At 41.7% G+C, this 21,090-nt stretch overlaps 1 protein-coding gene across 1 annotated transcript in view; it reads left to right on the forward strand.

Moving 5' to 3' along the window:
- The window catches only part of FCGBP (Fc gamma binding protein), a 143,083-nt gene that overhangs the window by 1,212 nt on the left and 120,781 nt on the right, over positions 1-21,090 (forward strand). The window contains exons 2-3 of the mRNA XM_089902835.1: positions 13,866-13,983; positions 16,230-16,327. The gene's annotated coding sequence lies outside the window, so the exon portion shown is untranslated. The remainder of the gene's footprint in view (positions 1-13,865; positions 13,984-16,229; positions 16,328-21,090) is intronic.

Here is a 21,090-nt window from a genome sequence, read left to right on the forward strand (position 1 = left end):
CCACGACAATCATGATTTTTAAAAACACTGCCTTCCCATTTAAAGAGTGAGGAAACTGAGTCCTGCAGAGGTTCGATGACTTGCTCAAGATCTGTAAGCTTGTAAGCAGCAAAATTCTGCGTCTTTTCACTTAGCCTCTCCTTAGTGGTCTGGGGGTCTGGCGGGAGGAGAGAAGAGGGGAACTTTGATGGGCTCTGGTGCCCAGACTCCAGAGAACTGCCCCACAGTATCCTGGGAAATTGTTCCGCGCTCAGGGAAGTGGGTACCTGCTCTCCTGTGAGGGAAACTCTGGACCTCTCAAGAATGCTTGTTGGAAGAGAGGCCCCGCTTCATTCTGAGTACAGGCGTTTCTGCTATAACCTGATACATGCTTTCCTGAAAAACCTGTAGTTCTGCAAAACAGTGCACTAAAAATGACAAGGCTTTATGGGAAAAATAGAATTAGGGACAGATTGCTCAAAACGTATGCAACTTAGTAATCAGAGTGCTACAAAACCAATAACGTTTACTTATTTATTTTTTAATATTTGTTTAGTTGCACCCGGTCTTAGTTGCCACACGTGGGCTCCTTAGTTAAGGCATGCATGTGAGATCTAGTTCCCTGACCAGGAATGGAACCGAGGCCCCCAGCACTGGGAGCGCAGAGTCTTATCCACAGCACCACCAGGGAAGTCCCAATAACAATTCTAATAGAAATACTAGCACAGTTAAATATACACGGGGTATTTGTGCTTAGCAATCAATACTTTAAGTGCCTTCTTTGCAGTCTTAAAGGCTGGGGCTTGTACTTCCTTCACAGAGATGCCGGCTGGAGATATTAACTTCTAATGGAGACCATTTTCTTCAAAATTAAAAATCTGATCCAAGGTGTAGTCTTCCTCATTAATCTGTTATTTTAATGTGGGAAAATATCGTTGCAGTTTCTTCATCTGCTTTCACAGCTTTGCCACATACCATACCCTTGTAGCAAGCAACGGGTCTTTGAAATCACTAAACGATCCACGGTGGATCTAAAGGAAGACATTTCTATAGAGTTGCAGCTTTTCCCCTTAAGATCTTCTTTTATCACTAAGGCTTCCTCTTTGCCTGTGAGAAACCTTGCCCTTGATTGCTTCAAAATGTTAACTTCCTAGAGAAAATTGCATATTAACCAACATGGCTGTGGTATGCTGACATCCTTACTCTGTTTACCAATTGTTTATGGGGTGATTCAAGTCAAAGAAGGTGGGCAGCAGAACAGGTGGTCTCCAAGCAGATGCCTAGACTTAGGTGAGGAGAGGGACCCGGCTTGGTTCTAAACCTGGTAGGCTCTATAATGGAAATGGAGAGTGGAATAGCATTTGTCAAATCCATAAAAAAGTCCTTTGGATTTTGATTGGGATTATAATGAATAAATTATTAATTTGGGGAGAATATGACTTTGTAATATTGAGTCTTCTGTTCTTGGACAGGTATAACTTTTTTCCTGGGATATCTTATATGGCTTTCTTTGGTTCACTCACTGGATTTTACTGTTTTTACTTATTTACTTGTGGCCGGGATTTTGTTATTTTTTCCGAATCAGTTACTGCTGTTTTTAATGCTGAACTTGGATGTGGCTGCCTTGTTGAGCTCACTCTTATTTGTTCTAGAATAGCTTGACAGATAATTCTCTATACTGTTCCAGTTAGATGACCCTGGTGTCCAGGGAAAAAGAGACAGTTTAGTTTTTCCAATCTTTATAACTCATTTCTCACCCCTCACCCTTTGGCTGAGGGTTCCAATACAATGTTGAATGACAGTGGTGATAATGGACAATGCTTGTCTTGTTCTAGACATTTTAAAGGAATGCCCCTAAGGTTTCATCATTAAGTATGATGTTTTCAGTAGATTTCTAGTAGATTTCTAAATTTTATTCCTAATTTGCTGAGAAGTTTATTTTTTTTAAAAGCAGGCATTGACTTTTATCAAATGCTTTCTATGCATTTGTTGATATGATCAGATGACTTTTCTGCCTTAATCTGTTAATGATGAACCATCCTCTGTTTCACTATTGCTGGATTTGATTTAATAACATTTTCTTTAGGGTTGTTGTGCATTTGTTTTCATGAATGGAATTGACTGTCTCATGGTTTTCTTTCTCGCGCTGTCCTTGCCCAGTTATGACATAAGGGAAATGCTAGCTCTGTTTTACGATTTGGGGGAACCACCTACCTTTTCCTGCAGTCTGGAATGGTTTGTGATATATTGGAGTTATCTGTTCTTTGAACATTTGGTGGAATTTGACTGTAAGATCATCCATGCTTGGTGCCTTTTTGGTAGGTCTTTGGTTATAATTTCAACCTCTTCTGTGGATATTGGTTTATTCAGATTTCTTACTTTCTCCTGAGATAAATTTTTGTAATTTATATTTGCCTAGAACAATATTTTATCTAGGATTTCAGATTCATTGGTATAACTTTATGCATTTTATTTCTTATGAATCCTATGGATCTGAAGTTATATTTCTTTTGGCTTTCCTGATACTTATTTGTTCCTTCCCTTATTTTTCTGGATCAAATTTGCCAAAAATTTAAATAGAAAAACATTTCTGTTTTTACATTTTTTGCTCAATATTGTTTTATTGGTGTTTAAAAAACTCCCAGCTTTTTGTTCTATTGACGATCTCTTCTACTTATTTGTTTTGAGGGGGGGTATTTTATTTCATTAATTTCTTCCTCAATTGTTGACTCATTTTTTTGCATTTTAGTATTTATTTTGTTGTTATGTATACCCAGGTTTTGATTTGTAGTGCTTTCATTGTCATTCAGTTCCAAAAAAAAGTGTAATTTCAATTCCCCTTAACCCCCAAATTATTTAGAAATGTGGTTTTTAATATCTAGGTATATGGATTTTTCCTTGATTATCTCTTTTGTAGTTGATTTCTAATTTTATTTAATGAATGTATTTCAAATGACATAAATTCTTAGGAATTTGTTGAGATTTCCTTTATGACCTAGTGTGTGGCATTTGTTTGTTTTGTTTTGGAAGCGTGCTGTTTTTAAAGGATATACATTCTAGTTGTTGGGATAAGAGGTCTGACTGTACAAGTTTATTAATGATCTAATTCTTAACTATTATATCCTTACCTTTTTTTTATCTTGTTTTTTTTTTTTTTGCGGTCGCGGGCCTCTCACCGCTGCGGCCTCTCCCGTTGCGGAGCACAGGCTCCGGACACACAGGCCCAGTGGCCATGGCTCGCGGGCCCAGCTGCTCCGCGGCATATGGGATCCTCCCGGACGGGGGAACGAACCCGTGTCCCCTGCATCGGCAGGCGGACTCTCAACCACTGCGCCACCAGGGAAGCCCCTTTTTTTCCTGTTTGATCTATTGGCTTCTGGAAGGTGTAATAAAGTCTCCCATTATGAGTGAGGATATGTTCATTTCTCATTTTAGCTCTATCAGTTTTTACTTTATATATTTTGAAGTTATGTTGTTAGGTGCATAAGGGTTTATGATATTAATATGACACCAGTGAATTATTCCTTTTATCAATATGAAATATCCTTTGCTGTCCTTCGTAATGATTTTTGCTTTTAATGTGTCTTTTTTCATAACATTTCCTTGGTACTTCTCTTTCATTCATTCTTCTTTTTTTTTTCTTTTTCTGTGGGTTGATTTTATCATACTGCTTCATTTCTGACACACTATAGCAATAGTTTGTGTAAAGCTATCCTCTTATATTATTTTTTCTCCATATCCCCATTCCCACTTTTATTTCTTCCTCCACCTCAAAGACACACTTTCTGATTTATGTTTAATTTATGGTTCTTGGATATGTCTATATTTCTAAAACATGTATAGTGCTTTCTATATGTATATGTTTTTAATTTACAAAAATTATACTAAGTACATTTCTATTTTTACATTTTTTTGCTCAGTATTGTTTTAAGAGCAGTCTGTGTTGTTTGTGTATCTAGTTAATTGTGTCTGTTTGCTGCATAGCACTCCAATTTATTAGTTCACCATCCTTAATTATTCACCTACTAATGAAGAAGACCTACATTGCCTTGAATTCTTTGCTACTACAAACAATACTTCAGTCAACAATCTTGTACTTATATCCTTTGGGACTTGTGTGAGAGTTTCTCTGGATTATATACCAAGATTGGGATTGCTGGATCATAGGATATACATACTGCATTATGCTAACCAAAGGTGCATGATAGTTCCAAATTCTATATGTCTTTACTAATACTAGCTCCTCTCAGACCTTTTAATTTTGACCACTCTGATGAATTTAAAATATGTTGTAATTTTCTAACTGATTTTGAGGGAGGTTGAGCATCTCTTCAGACTTGTTAGCTAGCTAGATTTCCTTTTATGTTAATTGCCTATTCATATCTTTTGCCCCGCCCCACACGGCATGTGGGATCTTCCCCAACCAGGGATCGAACCTGTGCCCCCTGCATTGGGAGCATGGAGTCTTAACCACTGGACTGTCAGGGAAGTCCCTCCATTTTTTTTTTTTTTTTTTGCGGTACGCGGGCCTCTCACCGTTGTGGCCTCTCCCGTTGCGGAGCACAGGCTCCGGGCGCGCGGGCTCAGCGGCCATGGCTCACGGGCCCAGCCACTCCACGGCACGTGGGATCCTCCCGGACCGGGTCACGAACCCGTGTCCCCTGCATCGGCAGGCGGACCCTCAAGCACTGCACCACCAGGGAAGACCCGTCCCTCCATTTTTATATTGGGATTCCTACTCCTAAATATTTGCAGGATTTTATTGTATATTCTGGATATTAATCACATTTTTTTTTGAAGCTGAAAATGTCTTCTCCCGGTTTGTCACTTATTAGTTAACTTTTTCAATCATGTCTTTGGAAGAAATCTTTAATCTTAATATAGTCAAATTCATCTCATTATATAGTTTATATTTTCTTGGTTTAAACAACTTTATTCACTCCAAAGTCATAAAAATATTCTGTATTTTTCTACTAGCTGTTCTGGGTTGAACTGTTTCTCTTAAAAACAGATATGTTGGGCTTCCCTGGTGGCGCAGTGGTGGAGAGTCCGCCTGCCGATGCAGGGGACACGGGTTCGTGCCCCGGTCCCGGAAGATCCCGCATGCCGCGGAGCGGCTGGGCCCGTGAGCCATGGCCGCTGAGCCTGTGCGTCCGGAGCCTGTGCTCCGCAACGGGAGGCCGCAACAGTGAGAGGCCGCGTACCACACACACACACAAAACAAAAAACAGATATGTTGAAATCCTAACCGCCCCCCCCCATACTCCAGAATGTGCTCTCATTTGGAAGCAGAGTAGTTGCAGATGTAATTAGTTAAATTAAGATGAGGTCATAATGGCATAGGATGGGCCCCTAATCCGATATGACTGACGTCCTTATAAGAAGACAGTCACTTGAAGACAAACACAGAGAGGGAGAAAACCATGTGATGAGGAAGGCTGAGATTGGAGTTATGCAGTGCAGCTGCAAGCTGAGGAACTCCAAAGATTACCAGTAAACCACCAAAAGCTAAGAAGAGGCAAGGAAGGATTCCCCTACAGCTTCCAGAGGGAGCATGGCCCCACTGACACCTTGATTTTGTACTGGTAGCCTCCAGAACTGTGAGACAATACGTTTCTGTTGTGTTAAGCCACGCAGTTTGTGGTACCTTGTTCTGGCAGCCCTATGAAATGAATATACTAGCTTTATAGATTTATCTTTCATATTTAGGTCTCTAATCCATTTATTTGACCTTCGTATTATGGTGAGAGGTAGGGAACCAGCTTTTCCTTTCTCCTTATAAGGACCCAGTTTCCCCAGTACCGTCCTTTAACAATCCATCTTTTCCCTTCTGATTAGGATGCTTATTCTGAAATAGCTCAAGGTTTCTTATGTACACGTGTCTCTCTCTCTCCTCTCTGTTCTGTTGCTTTGATCCGTTTGTCTGCTTATGTGCCATTCCACTTTTGTCTTTTTTTAACTCTGGCTTTTGGGTATATCTTATCTGATACAGAAAATTCCTCTTTTTTGGGCCCACTCTTATCTATTTGTGGATCTTGATTCTTCCACATGCAATTTTGAATCCATTTATTGTGTTTCTAAAAAAAAATCTTTCTGAAATTTGGGCTTGCATTGAATTTATAGCTTGATTTAGGTAGAAGAAACATCTTAATAATACTAAATTGTTACATTCATGAACATGGTTCATCTCCCCATTTGCTAGATTTCTTTTGTTTCCTTTAATAACATTAAATTCTTTCTTTTTTTCGGCCACGCTACGTGGCTTGTGGGATCTTAGTTCCCCAACCAGGGATCGAACCCTGGGCCTTGGCAGTGAAAGTGCGGAGTCTTAACCACTGGACCGTCAGGGAATTCCCTAAACTTTTTTTCTTCATAAACATCTTGTGGATTGACAGGTGAATTCCTAGATTACTTTTAAACTTTTGTTACTATTCTGAATGGAATCTTATTTTTTGTTAGAGTTTCTGGTTGTTTACTATTATGTAGAGGAATGTTATTCATTTTTCCAGTCTGATATTTTATTTGGCCAATTTGCTGACTTACAGTTTTAATGGTTTTGAGTTTCTGTAGGGAATACCAAATCACATCCAAATAATGACAATATTGTCATCCTCCCTCCCATTCCGTATATACGTATTTATAATGTCTTATTGCAATGGTCAGGACCCCTAGGAGTGAACAGTAGTAGTGATTGTGTTCTTCCTGATCTTAAAAGGAATGAGCTTAAGGTTCCGTCTTTTTTTTTTTTTAATTTATTTATTTTTGGCTGCGTTGGGTCTTTGTTGCGGCTCATGGGCTTCTCTCTAGTTGCAGTGAGCGGGGGCTACTCTTCCTTACCGTGCACGGGCTTCTCATTGTGGTGGCTTCTCTTGTTGCAGAGCACGGGCTCTAGGCGCACGGGCTTCGGTAGTTGTGGCATGCGGGCTCAATAGTTGTGGCGCATGGGCTCAGTAGTCATGGCTCGCGGGCTCTAGAGCGCAGGCTCAGTAGTTGTGGCACACGGGCTTAGTTGCTCCGCGGCATGTGGGATCTTCCCAGACCAGGGCTCGAACCTGTGTCCCCTGCATTGGCAGGCGGATTCTTAACCATTGCGCCACCAGGGAAGCCCAAGATTCTGTCTTAATTGTGTGGTGTGTGGTAGATTTTTAGTAGATAGTCCTTATCAAATTATGGAAGTTCCTTTCTATCCCTAGTTTTCTGAGAGCTTTTATCATAAATAGATGTTGAACTTTATTAAATGTTTTTTTCAATCCATGGAGGTGATCATATGACTTTCCTCCTTTATTCCATAATGTAGTGCATTACATTGTTAACTTTCTGATGTTTATTAAAACCTACTCAATTATGTTTTATTTTTCATACATTATTGTATTTGCGTATCTAATATTTTATTTAGGAATTGTATTTACACTTAGAAAGTAAAATGGGCCTCTAATATTCTTTTCCTAAATTGTCCCTATTCACTTTAGGAATCAAGGATATACCAGCTTTGTAAAATGAATTTCTCTTCTTTTTCTCCCTGTAATAATTTGTATACAGCAGGTATTACTTTTTCCTTGAAAGCTTGGTAGAATTCCCCTGTTAAACCTTCTGGAGCTTCTTTTAACTAAAATTTCAGGTTCTTTAATTGTTGTTGGTCTTTTCAAAGTTTACTGTTACTTGTTTCAGTATTGGCATTTTCTATTCTTGTGGAAATTTGTCCATTTTGTCAGTTTTCAAGTGTATTGGTTTATGTAGTTCAAAAATTTATTTTATCATTTAAGAATATCTATATCTATAGTTTCCCCCCTTTTAGTTATGCATTTTGTTTTTTATTTTATGTTTCTTTTTTTCTATCAGTCTTGCCTGAAGCATTTCTATCTTATTAGAATTTCAAGTTGCCAAGTTTCGGGTTTTGTTGATCTTCTCTATTTTTCTACTTTGTCAATTTCTGCCTTTAAATTTTTTTCTTCTTTTTTTTTTTTGGATTTTTCTCTGTTGTTTCATATTTAAGTTCCTAAAATGAGGCTTCCTTCATTTGTTTTCAATCTTTTGATAAGAAATATTCAAAGCAATAGATTACCCTTGAATCATTGCTTTGGTAGTGCTTTTGTTGCCATTCAGTTATAAGGATTTATTTCTTTTATATTTTAGTTTTTAACTCAATAGTTATTCGTATTATATTATTTAAGTTTCCAGGCTTCTGTATTTTTGTTTTTTAGAGCCATCTACACTGGGATGGATAACTATGGTATAATGAAGAGAGTCCAGAATGCAGTGCCTCAGAAGACATTTATTTATTTCACAAAACATCCCAGAGTAGGTAGGTGGCCTCACCCCAAGAGGTCATCAGGTCCCACCTTTCTTATTGCCCTGCTTTGAGCATCATCCTGACTCACACGGTTGAAGCCATCTTAGGGTCACCAAATCTGTGTTCCCCTCTGTGAGAAGACAGAATGAAGAAGTATGGAACAATTAGCTTCATTTTAAGGACATGACACAGAAGTTGCCCACCTTACTTCTGCTTATATCCCACTGGCCAAAAATTAATCATATGGCTACAGGAGACAGAGTACTAAAAACAGAAAGTGAACCAGTTACGTTAACAGAGAGAATTTAATAAAAGGAATTGGTTGAGTTAGTGAAATAGATGTTGAGATGACAAAATGGGGATATTGTATTAATCACAGATAATAGATGCAGAAATCAGCTTTCACCCCCTAGGACTGGGGCAACAAAGGGAATAGGTTTCTAGTTGTCTACTATTATGTAAACATAATAGAGTTATTAAAATCATGATAGGGTTATTAGAATCTAGAAGGTTGAAGGAATACTCCAGTAGAGCTGGAACCCAGGCCTCTGACAAGGGGACAGCTGGTCTTTGTATGTCAGAGAGAGAAAAATGAGACTGAGAGTATGGAAAAGACAGGAGTCAGCTGCTGCCATCAGGGGGAAGAACCACTGCTGGGGTGATGCTAACAGGAAAGGGAAGCAAAACAGAAAGAAGCACGTACTTTCTCCTTCCAGCCTTTTGTCTTTCTTTCTTGTGCTTCCTCTCAAAAGAACCAAGTAGGGAGCTGGCGGCCTCAGAGCCGCAAAGCAGAGTGCAAAAGGGTGGGTTTGGGTTAAGAAACAATGGACTAGTCACCAACACAGTTCACCCACCCTTTTGACCACTCAGCATCCGTACATATGTTTCTACACATATTTGAACTTCCATTTAAGAACCATAAAACATCATGTTTCACCTAATCTTGAGCAAAGATGCTCTCATCTGCTCTCCAAACAGGGGAGATACAGGATTCCTCCAGTCATATTATCCATTCCTGTTTTGCTTTTTTCTGTCATTCTCCTTACGGCATTCATTTGGATTGAGTCTCCTCCCAACATTTCCATTCTCCCCTCTGTGCTAGTTGCAAGTTTTACACTTACTTGCTGTTCTTTTAGTGTTTACTCTAAAAATATCTTCTTGTGTATTCAATAAAATCCTCTCCATTTATAAGTTTTTCAAGATGTTAGTTCTTTTTTAAACACCTAAATTTGACATTGTTACTGTACTTTTGATAGAGTTTTGATATGTTTACCTTTTTTTGTTGTTTATTTTTTCTTTTCTTATCATTCCTTCTTGTATTTCAGACTTTCATTCTAGGATTAGTTTTATTCTTCCTGAAGTATATCTCTTAGAAGTTCTTTTGAAGAGGGTGTCTTGGGAATCAATTCCTAGTTTTTGGTTTGTCTAAACAATAATTTTAGTTTTTGTTCTTGAAAGACATTCTGCTGGACAAACAGTTCTAGTGTGACAGTTATTTTATTTTAGCACTTTGAGGGTCTCATTCCACTATCTTCTGGCTTCCATTATTGCTGTTGAAAAATAAAAAGTAATGCCTTGGCTTTGTCTAATGATTTTCTCTTTAGTGTGCTAAAGTTTACTATATATCTAGCATGGATGTTTTAAAATATGTTCTGCCTGGGATTCATTGGGTTTCCTGAATTTGAGGAAGAATCTTTCATCAAATCTGAAAAATTCCCAGATATGATCTCTTCATATATGCTTCTCTCCCTTCTATTATCTTTTTTGTTTTTAAACCATGAATTAGGGACTTCCCTGGTGGCACCGTTGTTAAGACTCTGTGCTCCCAATGCAGGGGGCCTGGATTCGATCCCTGGTCAGAGAACTAGATCCCACATGCGTGCCGCAACTAAGAGTTCGCATGCCACAACTAAGGAGCCAGCGAGCTGCAACTTAGGAGCTGGCGAGCCGCAACTAAGACCCAGTGCAACCAAATAAATAAATAAATATTTAAAACCATGAATTAGATGTACGTTGGACCTTCCCACTCTGTCCAGTATATCTTAACCCATTGTTTATAATGTCCATCTTTTTTCTCCCTGGGCTGTGCTCTGTGTAATTCCTTTCTTTTTTTTAATTAATTGATTTATTTATTTTTGGCTGCATTGGGTCTTCTTTGCTGCATGAGGGCTTTCTGTAGTTGTGGCAAGCAGGGGCTACTCTTCGTTGTGGTGCGCGGGCTTCTCATCGCGGTGGCTTTTCTTGTTGCGGAGCATGGGTTCTATGTGTGTGGGCTTCAGTAGCTGTGGCACGCGGGCTCAGTATTTGTGGCGCATGGGCTTAGTTGCTCCGCGGCATGTGGGATCTTCCTGGACCAGGGCTTGAACCCATGTCCCCTGCATTGGCAGGCGGATTCTTAACCACTGTGCCACCAGGGAAATCCCTGTATAATTTCTTCAAGTACATATGTGTTCTAGTTTCTTCTCCTTTCAGCTGTGATATAATCTATTTAATATGTCCACTGGGTTTAAAAGTTTTCATATATGTAATTTCTAGTTTTTCTTGTTCAAATCGTCCTTGCCAATCTTGATACTCTGTTTTTCCTTCAGTATTTTTTAAACGCCATCTTCAGTCTCTTTAAACATTTATTTATTTTATATTCAGTACCTTATAATTTCAATATTTATACCAACTCTGAGTATGGTTCTGAGGTTTATTGCTTCTGCTTGTGTAGTTTGTGGAACTCATGTTCCTTGGGATTTTATCTGTGGAAATTCTTTAAAGCCTGGGTTTAAAATGCATTTCCCTGGATAGAGTTAGTGTTTGCTTATGCCATGTACCTATGGGAATAGCCAATTTGGGACCACTCTAAAATTTTGTCTGGAGGTCTTTCAGGTTACACAGATAGTACAAATTTAGGCTTTAAACCCACAGGAATATGGACTTACTGTTAGGAATTCTCAGGGGAAATCTTTTTCTCTTGATTTACTCATCATAAAGGCGGAGACAAACATATATTCCCACCATCTTTTTCAGATGGAGAGCTTTTTAAAAAAGTACCAACTGAAGGTTTGCCCTCAGGTTCTAGAATTTTTTATATAGATCTCTGATCTTTCCTCTCCCTCTGCTTAAGTCCCAGGACTTTTCTCCTGTGAAAATGGTTCATTAACACCCAGGCTTTATGCAGTTTACCCCAGGAAAAGTGCTGAGTCTAGAGCTCTCTTTACTTCTCTGGAGTCATGTTTCTTGGTTTTGGTCTGCAAGGATATACTTAAGGCACACTGTCTCTCCTTCAAGAATGGCGCAACCAAGAGGAAGTGTCTGGGCCCCCAGGCCTCACCTGCTCTCATTGAATCAGAGAGCTAGTTTACATACAATTAACTGTACCTATTCTTTTTTAAATTAATTATACCCTGTCCCTAGCTTTCATGGACAGCAAATTCAATTACTCATTAATCTGATAGTTCTCTTATTCAGAAAACACTGAAGAACTGTTAATATCCTAAAACTAAGGAATGTTTCTTACGGGTTGGATTGTGTCTCCCCCCACCCCACCCCCAAACTCATATGTTGAAGCCCTAATCCTCAGTACCTCAAAATGACTGTATTTGGAGATAGGGCCTCTGAAGAGGTTAAGTGGACAACAAAAAAAATGGTAATTATGTGAGGTGATAGAGGTGCTAACGAACCTAATTGTGGTAATCATTTCGTACTATATGCATGTATCGAATCGTTACATCACATACCTTAAACTTATACAATTGTTATATGTCAATTATATGTCAATAAAGCTAGGAAAAATAAAAATAGATGCAATGTGGCATCCTGCTTGGGATCCCGGAAAGGAAAAAGAACATTGGTGGAAAAACTAGGGAAATCCAGATAAAGTCTGAAGTTTCACTTAAAAAACATAAAAATAAAGTAGGATAAGTGCTATTAAAAATTTCCAAAATACAGCAAGAGGGAAGAGATATGGGAACATATGTATAACTGATTCACTTTGTTATAAAGCAGAAACTAACACACCACTGTAAAGCAATTATACCCCAATAAAGATGTTAAAAAAAATTAAAAAAATAAATTTCCAAAATACAGTGAGAGGACACACCAGGAGCAACTAATCAGGACACAAAGATTTCAAAGCAGAGTAAAAATCTGGATGTAATTTTTTCAGTGAAAAACCCAAGGTACCTGCCTCTAGAAACAGGCAATTATTCTAAAGGTTAACTGACTTGTTTTATAGTTGCTGTTGTTATTATTATTATCATTTATCATTTTTGTCTCTCCCTTGCTGCACACACACACACACACACATGCACACACACACACACAGACGGACACTAAGCTTCATGATAAAGAGGTCAAATCTATATTATTCACTTCCTTACCCCCAGTATCTAGAACAATGCCTGGCATACGGTAAAACAATGCCTGCCTCGAAAAATATATATGGTGAGCGAATGAATGAGCCATAGAATTGGAAATACCATAATTTAGTCAATCATTTCCCTGTTAACAGACATTCAGATGGTCTCCAATTCAGATTGGTTTTGTTGTGATTGCCTTCTAGTGCTGTTATATACAACATATCTTTAGCTACTGAAGCATATCCTTAGCTACTAATCCCTTTGTTCCTGTAGTATGGATTCCTCAAGATAACACTTCTGTCACAGCTTTATGCCCCCTTTTTAAAAACGTTTAACAGGAAATGCCTTTCCTAAAAGGTTGTGATGATTTACTGTCACGTCAGCAGTGTATAAAACTTTATTTCTTTCCCCACTCTAGATAATGTCAGTTGTTTTAATATTTTCCAACTTGTTGAATGAATAATTGTGTTTCATTTCAAATTAAATTTAAAAATCTTAAAACACTGAAAAAAAAAGAGGTTAAGTGGAAACGAGGCCATTAGGGTGGGTCCTAATCTAATCATGACTGGTGTCCTTATAAGAAGAAGAAAATTGAACACACAAAGAGACACCAGAGGGAGTTCCCTGGTGGTCCAGTGGCTAAGACTCTGTGCTTCCAATGCAGGGGGCCTGGGTTCGATCCCTGGTCAGGGAGCTAGATCCCATATGTTGCAACTAAGAGTTTGCATGCCACAACTAAAGACCCTAAATGCCGCAACTAAAGATTCTGCATGCAGCAACTAAAAGATCCCACGTGCCCCAACTAAGATCAGGCGCAGCCAAATAAATAAGTAAAATATTTAACGAAATAAAACAAAAAAAAACAAAGAGACACCAGGGATGTGTGTGCACAGGGGAAAGAAGGCAGTCATCTGCAAGCCAAGGAGAGAGACCTCAGAAGAAGCCAAATCTGCCCACACCTTGATCTTGGGCATCTAGTCTCCAGAACTGTGAGAAATAAATTTCTGTTGTTGTTTAAGCCACCCAATCTGTGGTACTTTGTTATGGCAGCCCCAGCAGACTAATACTGTCTCCGATGCTATAATTTCAGACACCATCTTAGTAGCACAGAAGGAGGAACTATGATTTGACACTGGGGCCTTTCCAAAGCTGTTGCCATCACACCCATTGCACAGCCTGGTTTGGCAGACAGACTTAACAAGCCCAGGCCTAGGATGTGTCTCACTCATGTATCATGTTTCTTTTTTCAGGGTCCTTCTGCTCAGGAAATGAATCTGAGGCCAGGCAACATCTTGGTGATGCTCCAGCCTTTCCAGCTGACTTGGTGTAGAGGACCTGTGGGATGTGCTGAGGAGGATTGAGAGAGAGGTGAGGACAGCAGGAGTTAGGGAGGGGGAAGGGGGGCAGAAGCACTCTCTCAGGCCCGAAACCAGATTCTCTGAATAGGTGTGGGTGAGGAAGGCATTTTATGACGTCTAGAAACACAGGGGGAAATGCAGGAAGGGAATGATGTCCAGTGAGTTTAGGACTAAGTGATTCAGAGGTGGCGCGAGCATCCCAGCCCTCTTTTGCCTCTCTTGATTAACTCGGGAGGCTCATTCAATCATAAATAATTGCATCTATTCACCTTTATTAATTCCCTCCCCCAGACTTCATGTATGACAAATTCATTCTCTCACTGGAAAAATATTTCCTGAGCACAATCAATGTATTGGGCATATAGCAGCTGAGCAGTCAGTCTCTGCCTTCACACAGCTCCAAATCTGGGAGAGCAAGCTCTCACAAGAGTGAATATTTCACAAAATGGTTTAAAGACTCAAACATAAGACATGACACCATAAAACTCCCAGAAGAGAGCATAGGCAAAACATTCTCTGACATAAATGTAATGTCCATCAACAGATGAATGGATAAAGAAGATGTGGTACATATATACAATGGAATATTACTCAGCCATAAAAAAGAATGGAATAATGGCATTTGCAGCAACCTGGATGCAACACAACTAGAGATCATCATACTAAGTGAAGTATGTCAGAAAGAGAAAGACAAATACCATATGACATCACTTCTGTGTGGAATCTAAAATATGGCACAAAGGAACCTATCTGTTGATCCAGAACAGAAGCAGACTCATAGACATAGAGAACAGACTTGTGGTTGCCAAGGGGGATGGGGGGAGGGAGAGGGAGGGACTGGGAGTTTGGGGTTGGCAGGTGCAAACTATTACCTTTAGAATGGATAAACAACAAGGTCCTACTGTATAGCACAGGGAACTCAATTCAATATCCTGTGATAAACCATAATGGAAAAGAATGTAGAAAAGAATGTATATAAGTGTATAACTGAGTCACTTTGCTGTACAGCAGAGATTGGCCCACATTGTAAATCAACTATACTGCAATAAGAAAAAATTGAAGAAAAAAACATTAAATACATCTACAATATCATTAAAAAAAAAAAGAGTGAGTGTTTCAGAAGGGACAGTAGGGGTGCTGCGGGAGCACAGGCACAGAAAGAACCAACTAGACCTGAAGGCCTCAGTGAGGAAGCTGAGACCTGAAAGATGAGGAGGGGTGGGAAGGGAGAGAGTTTCAGGTTCAAGAGAACTGGGTTGTGAAAGCCCTAAAGTAATTAAAGTATCAATTCATGACACTGAGGAAGCCCCATGTGGCTGGACTGTGGAGTGACAGGGATGGTGGCCCAGGCTGAGGCAGCAAGCAGAAGGCTCCTGGGAAGAGCGATCTGGGAAAGGGAAAGGGTAAGGATTTTAGACTCTCCCTGAAGGACAATGGTCTGGTCTCTGTGTGGGGTTCCGGTGGGGGCCCTGATCTGACCGTGGGGTCCTGGTGGGGCCCTTGTCTGTCCATGGGGTCCTGGTGAGGCCCTGGTCTGTCCATGTGGTCCCGGTGAGGCCCTTGTCTGTCCGTGGGGTCCTGGTGAGGGCCCTGGTCTGTCCATGGGGTCCCGGTGGGGGCCCTTGTCTGACCGTGGCATCCCGGTGGGGCCCCTGATCTGTCCGTGGGTCCCAGTGGGGGCCCTGGAAGGGCCCACAGAAGGATTAAGCAGGGAAGTGACTACTAGATCATGAATGGATTGTAAAGCAAGATTTGGAAGGTTGCTGTTGTAGTAGTACAGGAGAGAGATGGTGATGGCTTGGAGGAGGGTAGCTTCTGTGGGGACCGAGAGAAGTGACAGATTTTGAATCTCCGGCACATGGTAAAGGATCTGATATGGAGTGAGGGAGCAGGTGGAGGTAAGTGTGACTCTCAGATTTCTAGGGAGACAGAAGAGCCAGGAGAGAAGAGAGAGGAGAGAAGAGGTCTAGCTGTTACTCTAGGAGGTCTGTTAAGGGGAAGAAGGATCTTTTTTTTTTAAGAGTATGGAGAAGGAATAATAATATCTGGACACAGCTTTGGGACGCCAAGGAATGGCAGGGTGTATTACTGTCCACAGTGTTTGCTGTCTCTCCTGAAATATACCCACGTGATATCAAGCTTGGCCATATGACTCGCTTTAGCCAATGAAATGTGAACACAGTGATGTACATCTCTTCCAAGCTGAAGCTTCAAGAGCCAGCTCACGGCTGTCCATGTCTCTTTTCCCTCTGCCAGGAGGGTGGCAGTGTTTCAGAGGCTGCCCCATCAGCCCAGGTTAACGAAGGAAGAAGTGGAGCAGAGCCCAGCCCACCCATGTTGGACATGGCACAAGAGTGAGTCTCTACCTTTATGTGAGTCACTGGGATTTGGGTTCATTTGTTTCCGCAGCATATCCTGATTACTTCTCTCCTCCTCCAGACCTTGAGGTGTTTGGCAAGCGGGGGGGATGAAGAGCCTTCAGTTAGGATTGTGGGATTATCTTTGGAGAATGGTCCTGTTTTAGTTAAGGTAAGAGTTGGAGGGAACATTGAGGGAAAGGTTTACAGGGGTTGCAGTGGAAGAGTTTGGGAAGGATGGAGTGAGGCAGGAGCCGGTAGAGCAAAAGACAACACAGAGAATGATGGAGATGAGAGAACCTGAGATGACGAGATGAGCTTGTGTTTTGGGGGATTACCAAGGGAAACAAAAGAGAGGAAACATGATGAATTTGGTCATGACACTGCTTGGAGGGCAGTGGGCTCTCAAGTTCAGAACCACATATTGCCTCCTGGTCCCATCTACTCCCTCTCACTTCACTCTCTTAATGTTCCTCGTCATTCTCATCACAGTCAGCTCACTTCTGAGTTGTTGGTGTCCTTCTGATAGAATGTGACTTCCATGCTGTACGAGCCCGGCCTGAGTTGTTTATCACTGTACCCTGAATTCTAAGCACAGGGGCCCAGCTACCTGTGAGATGAATGAATGAATGAATAAAACTTATGGATCCATCCTGTTCGTCATGGTCTCTCCCATCAGTGAGAAGGGTGGTTCTCAGCAGTCTGTAAACCTAGGTTTGACTCTTGGCTCATAGTTTTCTGTCTTAGTCATTGTGGGCAAGTTACCTAACCTCTCTGACCTTGGTTTCCTTAGCTTTAAAATGGGATACTCATAGATATCTAAGTCATAGGGCTCTTCTCAGAATTAAATGAGATGATTTATCTCATTTAAAGGACTCAGCGTGTTGAACAACTATCCAATTCTTTGGGACTTCTTCTGTCCTAATTTTAGAAAGGCATCTATGCTGATGCCCAGTGCAGACAAATATGCCAGGCCTCTCCACTAGAACTCCACACAGTTTTCCCCATCTCCTTGCTCCTCAACAGAGGAAAAGAGATTTGTCCAGAGACCCACAGGGTATACTGAAGACCCAGCCAGGGCTTTCCCCACTACGCCTTAGAAGGAAGTGGCTCTCTCAGCTAGTGAGGAGTGTGACTCAAAAGAAATATCCAGGAAAAAAAAAGAGAGGGAGAGAAAAAGAAAGAAAGGAAGGAAGGAAGGGAGGGAGGGAGGGAGGAAGGAAGGAAGGAAGGAAGGAGGAAAGAAAGGAAAAAGAAAGAAAGACAGACAGAAAGAAAGAAAGACAGAAAGAAAGAAAGAAAAGAAAAAAAGGAAAAAGAAAGAAGGATCCAGCAGGCAAGTGAGTGGATTCGTTTCCTATAGCTCCTGTAACAAATTACCACAAACTTAGTGGCTTACAAGAACACAAATTTACTGTCTTACAATTCTGGAGGTTAGAAGTCTAAAATCACTCTCACTGGGCTAAAATCAAAGTGTCATAGGGCTGCATTCCTTATGGAGGCTTGAGGGGAGAACCCATTTCCTTGCCTTTTCCATCTTCTAGAGACCACCTGCACTCCTTGGCTCGTGGCCCCTTCCTTCATCTTCAGAGGCAGCGTGACATCACTCCGAGCTCTGCTTCCATCCTCACATCTTCTCTGACTCTCCTGCCTCCCTCTTTCACTTATAAGGACCCTTGTGATTACATTGGGTCTACCTGGATAATCTGGAATCCTCACCCCATCTCAAAATCCTTAGCTTAATCATATTTGCAGCGTCTCCCTTTTGCCATGTAAGATAACATATGGACAGGTTCCAGGCGTTAGGACATGGACATCTTTGGAGGGTCATTTTTCTGCCTACTACAGAGGGCAAGTTGGAAATGTGCTCTCAGGCCTCAGAGCACTCTTTGTCCCTCTCTGGTCTCTCCAGCTGTTGCTGATCTCATTTCTTTCCCCCCTTTTCCCATTTTTTTCCCCCATCCTCACAGCTTACTTTAAAACAGCTATCATCCACTAGAGGCATTTGCTCCAAATTGCCTAATCCTTAAGAATGGTGGTCCAAGTTAAGTCCCCTCTGATTATGTCCGTTAGAAGGAGCTTGATCAGACTCTCCAGGTGGAGCTTCTAGAACAGCACAGTCCAAGAGAAATAGAATGTGAGCCACAAATGCGAGTCACATATATCATGTCAAATTTCCAGGCATCCTGTTTAAAAAAAAAATAGGTTAAAAAGAAATAGATGGAATTAATTTTAATAACACATATTGTATTTAATACAATGTATTGGACATATGATTTTAGCATGCATTTAATAGAAAAATTATTAATGAGATATTTTATATTGTCTTTGCAATCTGGTGTGTAGTTTATACTTCAGGACATCTCAATTCAGACTAGCCACATTCCAAGTGCTTAATATTGATAATATTATACTGGACGGTGCAGGCCTAGAACCTAAACTCTGCAAGAGCCCCAGGGCCTAGAACAGTCCCTGGAGCAGTGGGCACTCAGATTTGTGGAATGCAGGAATTAATGGACTGCTCTGTTCAGGTTTAGGCTCTTTTTCAAAAGCCCTGGGCCACTGACTCAAAGAAGGAAGCCTGGCACTTCCCTGGTGGCACAGTGGTTAGGAATCCGCCTGCCAGTGCAGGGGACATGGGTTTGAGCCCTGGTCCGGGAAGATCCCACATGCCGTGGAGCAACTAAGCCCATGTGCCACAACTACTGAGCCTGCTCTCTAGAGCCTGCGAGCCACAACTACCGAAGCCCGCTCGCCCTAGAGCCCGCGCACTGCAACCACTGAAGCCCGCGTGCCTAGAGCTGGTGCTCTGCAGCAAGAGAAGCCACCGCAGTGAGAAGCCCACATACCACAACAAAGAGTAACCCCCTCTGGATGCAACTAGAGAAAGCCCTTGTGCAGCAATGAAGACCCAACACAGCCAAAAAAAAAAAAGGAAGCCTAACTGGGAGGGGGGGGGAGGGGGGGGAGGGGGGGAGGGGGGAATCCTGTGCATCTTATTTGCATAATCCCTCCCGGGTGTGCTTGCTCTTCAGGCAACTTCCCTGTAGTGATTTCCACTGGGTCTGCTCTTACCCAGGCAACCCTTTTTAATTTATTTTTTGGCTGTGCCATGCAGCTTACAGGATCTCAGTTCCCTGACCAGGGACTGAACCCAGGCCATGGCATTGGAAGCCCAGAATCCTAACCACTAGGCCATCAGGGAACTCCCTAATCCCAGGCAACCTTGAAAAATGCACCGTTGAGCTGTGCTTAGTCCTGTCTGGAAGGTAAAGGACAGAAAGGGACTCTCCATGGAGCCAATTCCCAGGAGACCAGGGGTGGGTGGGTGAAGAAGAAAGCCCCCAAGCCAGCTCTTTATGATCTGATTCTGGTCCCTATTCATCTCCTGCCTTATCACATTGTTCTGGACTGAATAATGCCCTCCCGCCTCAAATCTGTACATTGAAGCCCTGACCCCCAAGTGTGGCTGAGTTTGGAGATAGGGTTTTTAGGGAGGTAATTAAGGTTAAATGAGGTTATAAGGCTGGGGCCCTAATCCAATAGGACTGGTGTCCTTATTGGAAGAGGAAGAGACATGAAAGGCATGTGCACGAAGAGAAAAGGCCACGTGAGGACACAGTGAGAAGGTGGCTGTCTGCAAGCCAAGGAGAGAGGCCTCAAGAGAAACCAACCCTTCTGGCAACTTGATACTGGACTTCCAACCTCCAGAACTGTGAGAAAATAAATTTCTGTTGTTAAGCCACCCAGTCTATGCTATTCTGTTATAGCAGCCCCAGCAAACTAACACCTACCTCATCTCTCACCAGTCTTCAATGCTGCCCTTCAACTCCACTCCATTAGTTCTGGTGTAAACCAGTGTTCCTTCTTTTGGAGAAGAACTTTTCCTCCCCCTGGGTGATACACAAGAAGTAGCGGAGCTAGCCACTCAGCTGGGTGCATTTTGGGGAGACAGAACTGCCCCAGAACAAGTAAAGGGGACAAGCAGGAGTGCCTGCTATATGTCAGATCACTGTCAGTCACTGACCACGTCACTCCATTTAGTCCTTAAAACAAAACACTATGAAGTGAGTACCACTGACCGTGTTTCAAAGAAAATAACTCCAACAGTGAATATTTACGCTCAAAAGTGTCAAGCACCGTGCTCTGGACCTAACATGCATCACCTCATTTAATCCTCACTGCGACGGAGGAGGAGGTGGGAACCATCATTACCACCACTATTCTATAGGAAAGGCAGGCAGGCCCTGGGCAGTTCAATCACTTGCCCAAGTGCACGGAACGGGCAACTGCCAAGTAGAGCAGTCTGACTCCAGAGTGCTCACTCCTGCCCCCTGCACTCCGCCTTCTGTCCGCGAGTCACCGGAGAGTCAGGCAACCATTGCCCAAGTCAAGCTTGCCCAGGGTTAAATAACGATCATCGGCATTGGGCTGCATGGGAACTCGGTTTCATCAAAAGTGCTGTTACATTCACTCACAGGTGTCCACCCTACGAAAGATATTGTGCTACCAATGTGGAGCCTGAAGACCAAAACCCACAGTTACTGGCTAAAAGGAGGATCAGTGTAGGGGAAGGATGGTCATGCAAATAGTTATAATCCAGCTCACTGGAGGAAGATACTGAATCCAGTGGGGTCCTATAAACAGCTCAGTGTTTGCCTTGGAAGTCCTTTTTCACGGGGGAGTTTATGCTGGAGAGAAACCAAACAAGACTGGTCGTAAATCACTTAATTAAAAAAAAAAAGTATTGCAGTAGAAAC

Source organism: Delphinapterus leucas, chromosome 20 (assembly GCF_059928025.1).
Source record: "Delphinapterus leucas isolate spDelLeu-1000000601 "Yukka" chromosome 20, BTC_Dleu_Yukka2, whole genome shotgun sequence".
NCBI classification, from domain to species: Eukaryota; Metazoa; Chordata; class Mammalia; order Artiodactyla; family Monodontidae; genus Delphinapterus; species Delphinapterus leucas.